We start from the raw sequence: 11288 nt of genomic DNA on the forward strand, positions 1-11288 counted from the left end.
AATTAATTTGCAATCGTAACAAATCGATTGTTTTTTAAACAAATATCACATTTGCTTTCCCTTGATTTGTTCCTGTAACAAAATCTTTTCTCTCAGTGTAGGGACACTACTTATCAAGATCATTTCTTATGACAACATTTTTTTACTGAACTATTCAATTGAAATAAAATTTATGTGCATTTATCGCGTAATTGGTACCTAAATGTATCATTAGCGACACAGTTTTACAAACAGATTAGTATGCACATTCTGAATCTTGTTTACACCCTGAAGACCGTCTACTGGTTGCAGCCATAGACTCGTTTACGACTCAGTTGACGCATTTAAATCGCATTAAGGAGTTAAATGGATCCTTTCTCGAGCTCCCTCCTAATGTTAATTGACTCGCGAGGTTCTCTTGGCGATGGGGAATAACGGAGTTATGACTGGTTATGATTATTGGTCTGTAACGTTGACGTCTGGAAAACGCGGTGGCGTCAGCTCGTTAGCGCCATTATTATGATCATACACCGGTCGTCGTCGGCGCCAAAACAGTGATTTCAAATTACCGAGGACACTGCCAAGAGGTGATGCGATACCGTTAACTTACCATGCGGCTTTTGTAATTCAAGCTTGCGAAGGCGTTTCGCAAACGGGCGCCTCAGCGTCCTCCATTGAACTACGTAAATTAGTTCATGAACCCAGTTGATTCCTTTGTTGATGGTAAATACGTGGACGTGAATTATCCAGTGGCGCGAAGTAGCCATTTCAACCGGATTTAATTTGCTTCCTTCGCCATTGTTCACTTCTTCGGTATGTACCACAGTGGATCGGAACCACTAATTCTGTGAACATCGACCAAAAATCTGTTCAGAGACAGAATTCCGTTTAAAAATCGATTTGAAAGAAATGCATTTTGATAAACAATGTTTTCTTTTAATACTTTTTCATAATATTTTAATAATAATGATTTTCTAACAATGTAAACAGCAAATGTTTCTGTTTTATTATTACTACATTGAAACAAAAAATTGGCTGCTGCAACAAATTAGATGGTAAAATTATGACATAGCATTTTTAATTGATTGCAACAGTCAATTTTTGGTTGCTGCAGCCAATTGTTGATTATGTTAGCCTATCCGCAATGTTAGTATAGGATTTCGATTGGCTAACGCAACCAAAAATTGGTTGCTGCATCCAATTAAAAATGCTGTGCCATATTTAACTATCTAATTTGCTGCAACAATCAATATTTTCTTTCAGTGTACTCTAAATTTCTTGTGAAATCTCACTCTAAGAAAGTGAAAGTATAACCACCCTTCACTTCGTGATAAAAAAGTGACAATTTTTACTCTTTTTAAAGTGAATTTTCAAAGGAGTGAAATTTCATTTATTTTGAAGTGAGACTTCACTCCTTTGAAGTGAAAATTTACTCTAAAAAGAATCAAAATTGTCATTCTTTTTCAAGAAGTGAAATATTTTCACTTTTTTTCAAGGGTAGTTGTATTTTCACTCTCTCGAAGTGAGATTTCACTGCAAAAAATTTAGAGTGTATTACAATACAAAGTACTCTTGAAATCATTCAACTTTTATTTAAAACACTTTTTTATATCTCTATTAGTTTAGAAAATATTTATGTAGAAAGAGAAAAATCGATTTTTTAAAATGATGTATAACACAGAAGGTAGTACACAGTAGTAGTTAAAACTTGTGCGAATTTTTACTACACAAAAAGTTCTTCAAAATCCCGTAATAAAGATCCTCAAACATGTGTGGACTTTTTTTTAAATTGCTCTGTAAATTTACGTGAAGTGAATTAAAATTTCGTTTTGACATATTAGAGAAAAATCCGTAAAGGAATAATGAAAACTGGAAACAAAAATGATAAAAACATACCAAGAGAATCATAGAATTACAGACTATACAATAGACATGCATATACGTATATTCTTTATATAGAATATAGCAAAACAATTGAACGACTTCTACTCTTCACGAATTTCATTTATCATAGAAATCTGAAACTTTGTATATGTATAGCGTCTGTATTATTCATTAATTTATATTGCTTACTTTCGGATCATGAATTGGGGGTATTCTACAACACATTTAAGTGGATAAAATTATGAAATTAAAATTTTTATTTTTTGGCCCATGTCCATCTATTACTTCATTTCGATCCACTGTGCCTTTCGAATTCCTACGAAAGAAAAAATCTATGATTTGGACAGATTGAACAACGTAAATCATTTTTAAGAAAATATTTTTTGTCAACGTTATTTAATTAGTGATTAATTTTCTGTTGTAAATTGTAAAATAGTTTCTATCATTTTTTTTTAAATTTAATTTTTTTAATTATGTCACTTTTGAAAAAAGAGAACAATAGATATGTTTCTATTCCCATCCTAAGTCAAATCCGTGTAATAATTCTGCATCTTTAAAAAGCAAGCAATATAAAGCAGCTAGTTTTCATCTCTCGGGACTTTTATTCTGTAAAGGGTTAATATTGACTTCGTAAGTGAGTTTAAAACTTGCTTTGTGCGAGAGTAATAATGGTTGAATCAAACTTGTTAATGTTAGACTTTTAGGAAGTTCATAATAGTATTAAAAAATTTATGCGGGTATGAAGTGTAAATTTGCCGCTTTTTCAACTGAAATGCAAGGAAGATTATCACGCGTCATCTCTTCCTGCTTTTACAATATTTCAAGATACAAAAGGTGTTGATTTTGAATGTATATATAGTGCATGCTCTTTCACAACTGAAAAGAATTTATGGAAATTCAATCTATGAAATTGAAGAAATTCAATCTGTGAATTCTCTAAAGACGGCACCTGGCTTTCATGTAAAAAATTTATCATTTTTGTCCAGGTACAAAACGTCTTTCTTTGAAAAGAGAATTGGAAAATTTTTCTCTAAATGAAAAGAAGAGAATACATTGAAGTCCATAGCGCTAATTTTACTTCGATTTTGCTGACATTTTGTTTTAATTTTGATAAATATGACAAACCGTTTATACTAATTAATTATATTTTTATTTCCTTTTGATTAAGAAGTTCCCACATCCCTCACAAGTAAATTAATAGTAAAAATCTTTTCCGTTTTAAATCTATGAAATCTTAATGATACAGAAAAGATATTCTATCCTAATTCTTTTGGTTTCAATTTTTTCTTATTTCGTAAAAGAACTATGAAAAGACTGAAAAGAAACAAAAAGGGTTTCAAACGTTCGTTAGGATTTAAGTTTAATCCTTAGTTGAGGAGCAGAGTTTTCAGCGCAACTTCCCATTAATTCCCTTTAATCCGCTTTTTTTTTCAAGACTACCTTGTACGGCGTTGTGAACGAAGTTAGAGTTACGGGAAACGGATACGAGTAGTAAGGAAAAGGGAAAAACGGCGAAGTAATAGGTGGTCGGGAGAAAGCGAAATTTATTGCAGACAACTTCTTATCTGACAAATCTCTGGGGCGGGGTCTGATTGAGGGATGAATCTCCCTCTCGTTGGGAAGCCATAGCATGGAATTATCGACGTTCCTTGCTATCGATGGATTCGCTTAATGATTTCTTGCATCTTTCTTGCCATTCATTCGCCGTATCAACTCCTCCCTTTTCTGATGCGATGAGAAAATGTTATATCTTATGATATCGTCGAATATAATTAAAGCGCGTGAAACAAAATTTTTGCAACTTTAAATCACTAACATAAAATTTGAAAAAACCTTTTTTTCTGTTATTAAAGGAGCGGTAATTATTTTGAAATAAAACGCATTTTCTTATTATCTAATAATATCTAGTAATGCTTATTATCTAATAATGCTATACACAGCACACTTATTTTCACAGATTACACAAAAATATTTTTATTCCCAATTCTTTTGACATAGTTATCCGATTATAAAAAATTAATCTTTTGCGAGAGATTCAACTTTTAATAATTACGTTTTTTTTATATTGAACACGATAGTATGACGAGCCAGCAGTAATACAAGTCGCGTATAGACTTTCAATTCCTTAGTAGCAAGAAGAAGTCACTCCTGACTCTACATGAGCGGAAAATATGATTCCTTATCGGAACCGAGATGCGTGTCTAATGACCGAAAGAGAGGATCGAAAGGCTCATAGATGCACGGAGGATATGCTTTGAAAGAACGCTTTGAAGTCGAATGTCATTCTCCGACTTCCTGTACTTCGTAGAGGGAGCAAATTCAATTTTCTTTGAATTCCGAGGTGTCTTGGACACGCAGGAAAATTAGTCGCCTGATTGGGTACGAATACGAGTTCAAGTTCTTTTATCTGTAATTGAATGAGAACTGAACTATGAGGTGCTATTTCGGGATTTTTAAAAGACAACTTTTGTCTCTTTGTCTTTTTTTTTGCAATTTTCAAAATTTCTTTTAAAGATAACGAAAATCTAATTCTCTAAAAATTTGATTTTCTAAAAATTTTAGAAATCAAAGATTTGATTTTCTAAAAGAAAATGGAGCTTTAAATATATCTTTTATTTATGTGTAACAAAGTATTTCTTTTATAATTAGAAATAAATATTTACTAATAAATGATATATTTTAGCGTAATACGTAATTTCTGAAGTGTGTCTCGGTGAATTAATGAATCATTTAATTATTTAATTAAATAAATAAAATGGCTTATAACTGACGCGTTTTTTAAAATTATAAATTGTTTAACAGAACTGGAACTCAGAGCTATTTTTTTATGCGGACGTGAATTGTATATTTTACGTGCAACAAATTGCTTTTCCGGCCACGATAAAAAATGCACAGTGTTTTATTTCGATGATATGTGGTCCAAGCTGGACCACTCATCGCCATTCTGAGACAGGTCGGCCATTACGAGTTCTGTAACACGGGGTTGGATAAAAGCGGACACCGTAAAAGCGAACGGGGTGAGCAATGCATCCTGACAGGAGCCTGACGGGGTCCTGTGGGAAATAGGGACGAGCCTCGCGCGCGCACTACAGGGAACGCCATTCGCAAGGAAATTTAATATCTGAATCGACATTCCGCGTCCCCCTTTCATAACAGACAGCCCGCGTTGATTCGATCGAGCAACATCGCTGTATATTATCGGTTCGCTCCTGAGACATCGATACATCTGCTATCTCGTTTGCTTCCGTCCACAATATGAAATCAATCCGACATCGGAGGTTGATACTATACATGATGAATGTTACATACATTGAGAAAAAGGTGTCTAAAAATATATTTGTGAGAAATATATTTATTTCACTGAAATAAATATATACACATAACTATTTTAATGGATCAACAAAATTATTTAAAAATCTGTGTTTAGCTAAATCTTTAGATATTTTAACAAAATCGTTCTTTCTATGTAGAAAATAACGTTTCATAATTTAATTCGTAAATAATTATTTTTGCGAAATCAATTAATATTAAATTTTATACCTTTCACGGTAAAATTATATTTTTCTTGTAAAAAATAAGTTGCTCTTTTGTCTTTTATTATTAAAAATTTTCCTAAAATTTGTTTAATTAACATTTGATCTCTTTTGCTATAAATAATTTAGGATTGATAAAAATATGCTGAACATTTCTATCCAACTTAATTATTCTGGTTCTTTCCTTTATTCTACGATAAATTAAACAAATTTTAGGAAAATTTTTAATAATAAAATTTTATTCTGGACTACTATATGATTTTACGAGAACGTGGTATTCTATTTCGGAGATTACCGAAACGAAATAGAGTTCAAACCATTTTGGATTATCTTGGATTTGTCGATGTTCTGGAGATTTTGCAAGTTCGATTACATCTGTCGAAGTAACTATTATGTGACGAGGAAAGAAAATAGAATGATAAAGTAGATCGTGTCTCAACTCGTACATAACTTCCACTGAAACTTAGGTGTGTAATTCTAGAAATGGAAGCGTATATTTCTAGAATTTCTGTACTTTTGCAATTACTATTCCCTGAAATGTATAGGATATGAATATTTCATATAATTTGTGTTATGACTCGTATACTTCCTCAGATACTTGAGCAGGGTTTACGAAAATTCCTTATTTACAGATCTCGTATAATTTTGCATCTAATTTGAAGCACTGTAGTGTAGAAAACCTTCCTTTTGCGGCAATTCCGTCGAGAAAATATTTATCGTGTCTCGATCGGGGAGAGCGCTTTGTGCCCCATTCACGTCGATCGTCGTTAATTGAGAAGACTAGCTTCGTAGCTTCCCGACACTATTTATCGTTTCTTCCAGCAGCCAGAGGCGGCAGATGCTCCTGCCTATCTGAAACGACCTTTTGGGACCCTTTGGAACAGATTCGTCCTATGCTCGCCCTCGACGACACTTTAGGGACGCTTTTTCACGAATCGCCGCCGCCGTTTTCTTGGCTCGTTCGTTACAGATTAAAACCGATCGAACGCGACTAGTCGTGAACTTTGCGGCTCGCGCTTGTAACTCTAAAAGCTGACCTTTCGGTCCTCTTTTGTGAAACGATTCCTAGTACAAGAATCGCATAATCCTCTTTGCCGGTTTAACTGGGTTTGCGAGTTTTATTCCCGTCATACCATCATACCTTTTTTTTTACAGTGAAACCAAATGCTTCCATCAGTTTGCTATGTGCTCTACAAAGCCGGCGGGCTCTAATTCTTTGCGTTGAAACTCGGTTAACGAAACAATTCGGATAGCGTTGTTCTGTGTAACGCAAAATAATCCGAATCGTGTCGGAATGCAATTGCGACGCGCAGATTATGTTTTTTTTTATGCTGACAGCGATTGACATGTAGTTAAATATTTATCTCGACGACCTAAATGTGTAATTCGACATACGCGTCCGGCGAAATAATGTGCTGCAAATTTCGAGAGGAATAATTATTATAACAAAATTATTATTTAATGTTTGCATTTTACGTAATATGCACAATAAAAAAGAAAATGTTAATTTTAACGTTTTTTACATGTCCCAGGAGATCCACTCTAAATTTTAAGTTAAAGTAACTCATTCGCCTTGTGTTATTTATTAGCGAACTAGTAATGTTAAATAATTGACACGATACTTTACATTTATATTTGTTATTTTGACTTTAAGGGTGATTTAAAACTAACATACAAAATATGTCTTGTAGGTCGGCGCAGACAATTCTCGTGCCTGCGCCGTGGTTTCGCGTGAGCGTTTTTATTCTTTCTCAACACACAGTAATCACAGCACAGTTTGTTGGTTAAGCGTTTATTATAGTTTCACAGTAAGTATTCATCACAGTTTCGCATTAAGCGTTTATTACACGTAACGATTATCCCTTTGACACATGTCTCGATATGGTACGACGATATGATCCAGAAATGGATCGCACTCGCGTGGCAACGTCTCGGGGTTAAACCATGAGCCGCTTCGTGACTACGCTTGAGGAAGACACCCTGTGCTCTCTTAGAGCAACGCCTAGGGAATGTCCCCTTGACTTATGGAGGACCAGCAACAACGTCGCTGCCTCGAAAAGAGCGTTCTCGCAGATGGACCTTTCGTATCGACTCGAATGTTAGCTCGCGTGCTTCGAAAAGACTGACTAAACGGAAAAACTTTCTGTGGATATTCCGCGAGGCCCGATCTCCTCTATTCCCCACCGAACATATCCGAATTTGATTGGATCAGTGATCTAAAGGATGGTGATATCGCGGTCTTGCCTTTCGGCGCGGATAAAAGAAGAGAACGGAATCTTTGATGACGGCGAAGTTAAGTACACAAGCGCCGCGTTCCTCTTTCTTTCCGCCGCTAACTCGCTCGCATTGATGTGTGTGTATGTGTGTGTGTGTATGTGTCGATGCGAGAACCGTCTCTTTTTCTTTTTCGCGTGTGTGATGCATCACCTTTCTAGTCTACGCATAACAAAATAAGTAGAGTACATAGAAGAGTAGTTGCAGTAACTCGTAAGAAAATGTTAATAAAACATTTTGATTATTTTAAGATTTACTTTAATTTTTCTTAGATGTTAAATTGACTTTGAGCTATATAGATTAAATGAAACAATTGTGTTAAAAACACTCAAAATAATATTCTATTTTTAATTGACATACGCAATTGTTAAGTTAGAAACGTAACATGAATCTAACACATCAAAATGTTACAAAAATAATAACATATCAGTTGTATGTTTATTTTACATTGAAGTAATAATCAAAATGTGGTAACACAAGAAAATTTTAACACATGGATGGATGATTTTTTATTGTGTGTACGTTATAATCTCTTTTTATTATTATCACATCCTTCTTTCGACATCGGGTTTTTCGAGGACTTCATATAAACGGTCTTCGATTTATAAAGATATTTTTTTTAAATGGCCTATGAATTTTTTTTTTTAATTTAACTTCATTGTTCACATCGCGTGTTTGTCCACAATCCGTTGGTTGCGAATGTATTCATCAGGCCAACGTGATGGCGAGAACAACGGAGCTTATTATTAAGGCGCTTAAAGCCTGCATCAGACTACGAATTACTAAAGTTCTAGAAAACCAGAGATTTATCATAAAAGGATGATTAGATTGGCTGTTTAAAGAGTCTAAAACATATGGTCGGATTGATTACCGTATATAGTAAAGAAAAAAAATAGCACTGTGATCACGTGATTTAGTAGACAATCAGTATATTTATATTGGAAAAAATGACAGCGGCTAACCTAATCTAGAATCCCTAGAAAACAAAGTCTGACCATCGCTTAGATCCTTGTAGTGATTCGGCCTCCATTTGGACGAGACGAGACTAGTTCAAATCTCGTTTCGGTCTCGATTTGGCCTCGAAATTTTCAGTCTCTTCTCGGTATCGGCTTGGTCTCGACAATGACAATCTCGTCTCGGTCTTTTACTCAATATCCTCATTGTGTATTACCTAATATACATAAAAAAAAACATACAAAATATAACGGAAATAAAACTTTAATTCTCCTGTTAATATAGAAAAATGATCATCAATTACCAAAATACATCGTGATCGAAAGGAAAAAAATTTTCAAAAATTCATATTATCATAGATGAAGTTTGTTGAATAAAATGTCAGATTAATCCTATAAACTACTACAAGTTAACCAGAAAATGAAAACCCGGACCTGTAAATTGTTAGTTACGGTTCCTGGGTGCCTGATTTTATTTGAACCATTCCGGGCTCACTGCGTCGTGATTGGCTGAAATAGAATTAGGCAACCAGGAACTGCAACCGGTAATTCGTAGTCTGATATGGGCTTTATAGTAGTTGGGACAACTCGCGCGCGGTGGTTGCGGACCACGCGCGACTTGTCTCAATTTACAGGAACGACGCTGGCATTCCGGCGGCCGACGGCGGCGCTAATTTATATTAATTTTAGACATGGTATATATCTGAATTAACGTGCACTGGCCAGCGCTCTCGTACTGCTTTTTCAGCATTCCTGCGCGGGACGGACGGAAAGCGCTCTCCGAGTTCTCTCAGCGCCGAAATTCGTGGGACGAGTATTCGGCGAGACCGCCCGCAGAAATAAATCGACGAGAACATCCCTGTCAAAGGGAGACGCCGCGACTTCTGGAATTAAACACAACTGTACTTGTGTCTTTTATTAATATACGCCACTTCCAATTAATTTCTTTTCTTAGATAGAGCATAGCTGGAGAATTGAAAAAATCCTCGGGGAAAAAACAAAATTGAGCTATGTGAATTATTGAGCATCGATAATACATTATTCACGAGGCGCAATTGTAGTTGAATTTACGATTTCCCGGGCAATCGAACCCAACTTAATTATGTAACACAGAGAGATTTGTATCATTTCCCGAAGGATTTCATTAAATATTCTGCGAAACAAGAAGCGATCGACACGAGTTGTTGAGAATTACGGCAATTAACCCTTATTATTCGTGCTGTAATTGAGTGGACGAATTGTGCTGAACGGATTGAACATTTCTGTAAAAACAAGATCGTCGGTAGTCCGTTGATTCGTAATTACTTAATATCCTCATTGTGTAATACACATTAAAAAAAAAACATACAAAATATAACGGAAATAAAAACTTTAATTCTCCTGTTAATATAGAAAAATGATCATATAAATTATCAAAATATATCGTGCTCGAAAGGAAAAAAATTTTTACAAATTCATATTTTTAAATTGATAGCCAAGCGTTTTTATTCATTAATAAAAATATAATAATAATAAATATGTAAAGGGGCTGTTGTGAAAAATATTATGCGCTTTATAATCGTTATGACATAGAATTACAGAATTGTGTTTTACGATATTGAAGTTGTTTGATCTCCGCTGAATGCGTTTTTATGCCGGGGGTTCGTGCTGCCGCACGTGCGCGATTGATTTGCATAGCGGTGCAACGGGGTGCAATGGTATCGAGCGAAAGGCTACACGATGGCACAGTGGCACCCGTGCGAATCGATGGACTCGGTATATGCGAGCGAGGCGCGTGCAGCATTAACGCATCCGCGAACGCATGCAAATTTCTGTCGACACGCTCACTGAGGGACGTCTCTGTTCTGTCTGCTTGCAGATCCCTGCTTCCGCATCCGTCCCGCCGCGCCGGGCGTGTCAGCGTTTCGCCGCCACATCCACAATGGCCGTCTGTTTATGGTGAGTGTGTGCGTTACGGTAGTATTAATTTGCGCGACGTTTCTGACGGATGATCAATTCTCCATCGCACGCTCAAAATATTCAACTAAAATAGATTACGATCGAAATGTACGCCATCAAGTGTACGTGACGTAACGAAGAGTCTGCCAATACTTCATGCTGTTCAAATATTTGCAACGCTTGCGAACGAGACTTTCGAGCTCGGCTTACAGTTTGTACACTCAGTTTGCATACAATTTAATTCACACAAGTTAAATCAAGCATTTTGCGAAATTTTGTAAATTTTAGTATATTTAATTTTTTTAAGGTTTTTATAATATTTACATAATATTTTTCACATATTAAATATTTTATTTTTTTACGTAAAATATATCATGCAAAATTTCTTTTGAATTTTAAATATATGAATTTTCCTACACACGAGATATTCGTATATTGCGCATTTTTGTTTCTTTGAAATACTAGAAGTACCTAAATAATATCTAGTCACAGGTTAAATAATAATTTCTTTTCTTTCCTTTTTTTAACGCACAAATAGTTTTACCTTACAAATATTTTCTAAAAATGATAAAGTATCGCTTAATAATTTTTGTATGCTTGTAAAAATGTTGAAAATTAAACTGAGACACGGAAGATCCATCATATGTAGTCAAGCACCGAAAAATCATCACGTGTGTTAAGGGTTAAAGAAGTTTATAGCATATAACAGAAGTTTATAGTATTCGAG

At 35.0% G+C, this 11288-nt stretch overlaps 1 long non-coding RNA gene across 1 annotated transcript in view; it reads left to right on the top strand.

The window, feature by feature from the left end:
* The window catches only part of LOC108764501 (uncharacterized), a 163855-nt gene extending 153300 nt beyond the window's left edge, over positions 1-10555 (top strand). The window contains exon 4 of the long non-coding RNA XR_001940284.1: positions 10482-10555. This is a non-coding gene — a long non-coding RNA (uncharacterized LOC108764501). The remainder of the gene's footprint in view (positions 1-10481) is intronic.
* Positions 10556-11288: the final 733 nt, after the last annotated feature.

Source organism: Trachymyrmex cornetzi, unplaced genomic scaffold (genome assembly GCF_001594075.2).
Source record: "Trachymyrmex cornetzi isolate Tcor2-1 unplaced genomic scaffold, Tcor1.1 scaffold43, whole genome shotgun sequence".
NCBI classification, from domain to species: Eukaryota; Metazoa; Arthropoda; class Insecta; order Hymenoptera; family Formicidae; genus Trachymyrmex; species Trachymyrmex cornetzi.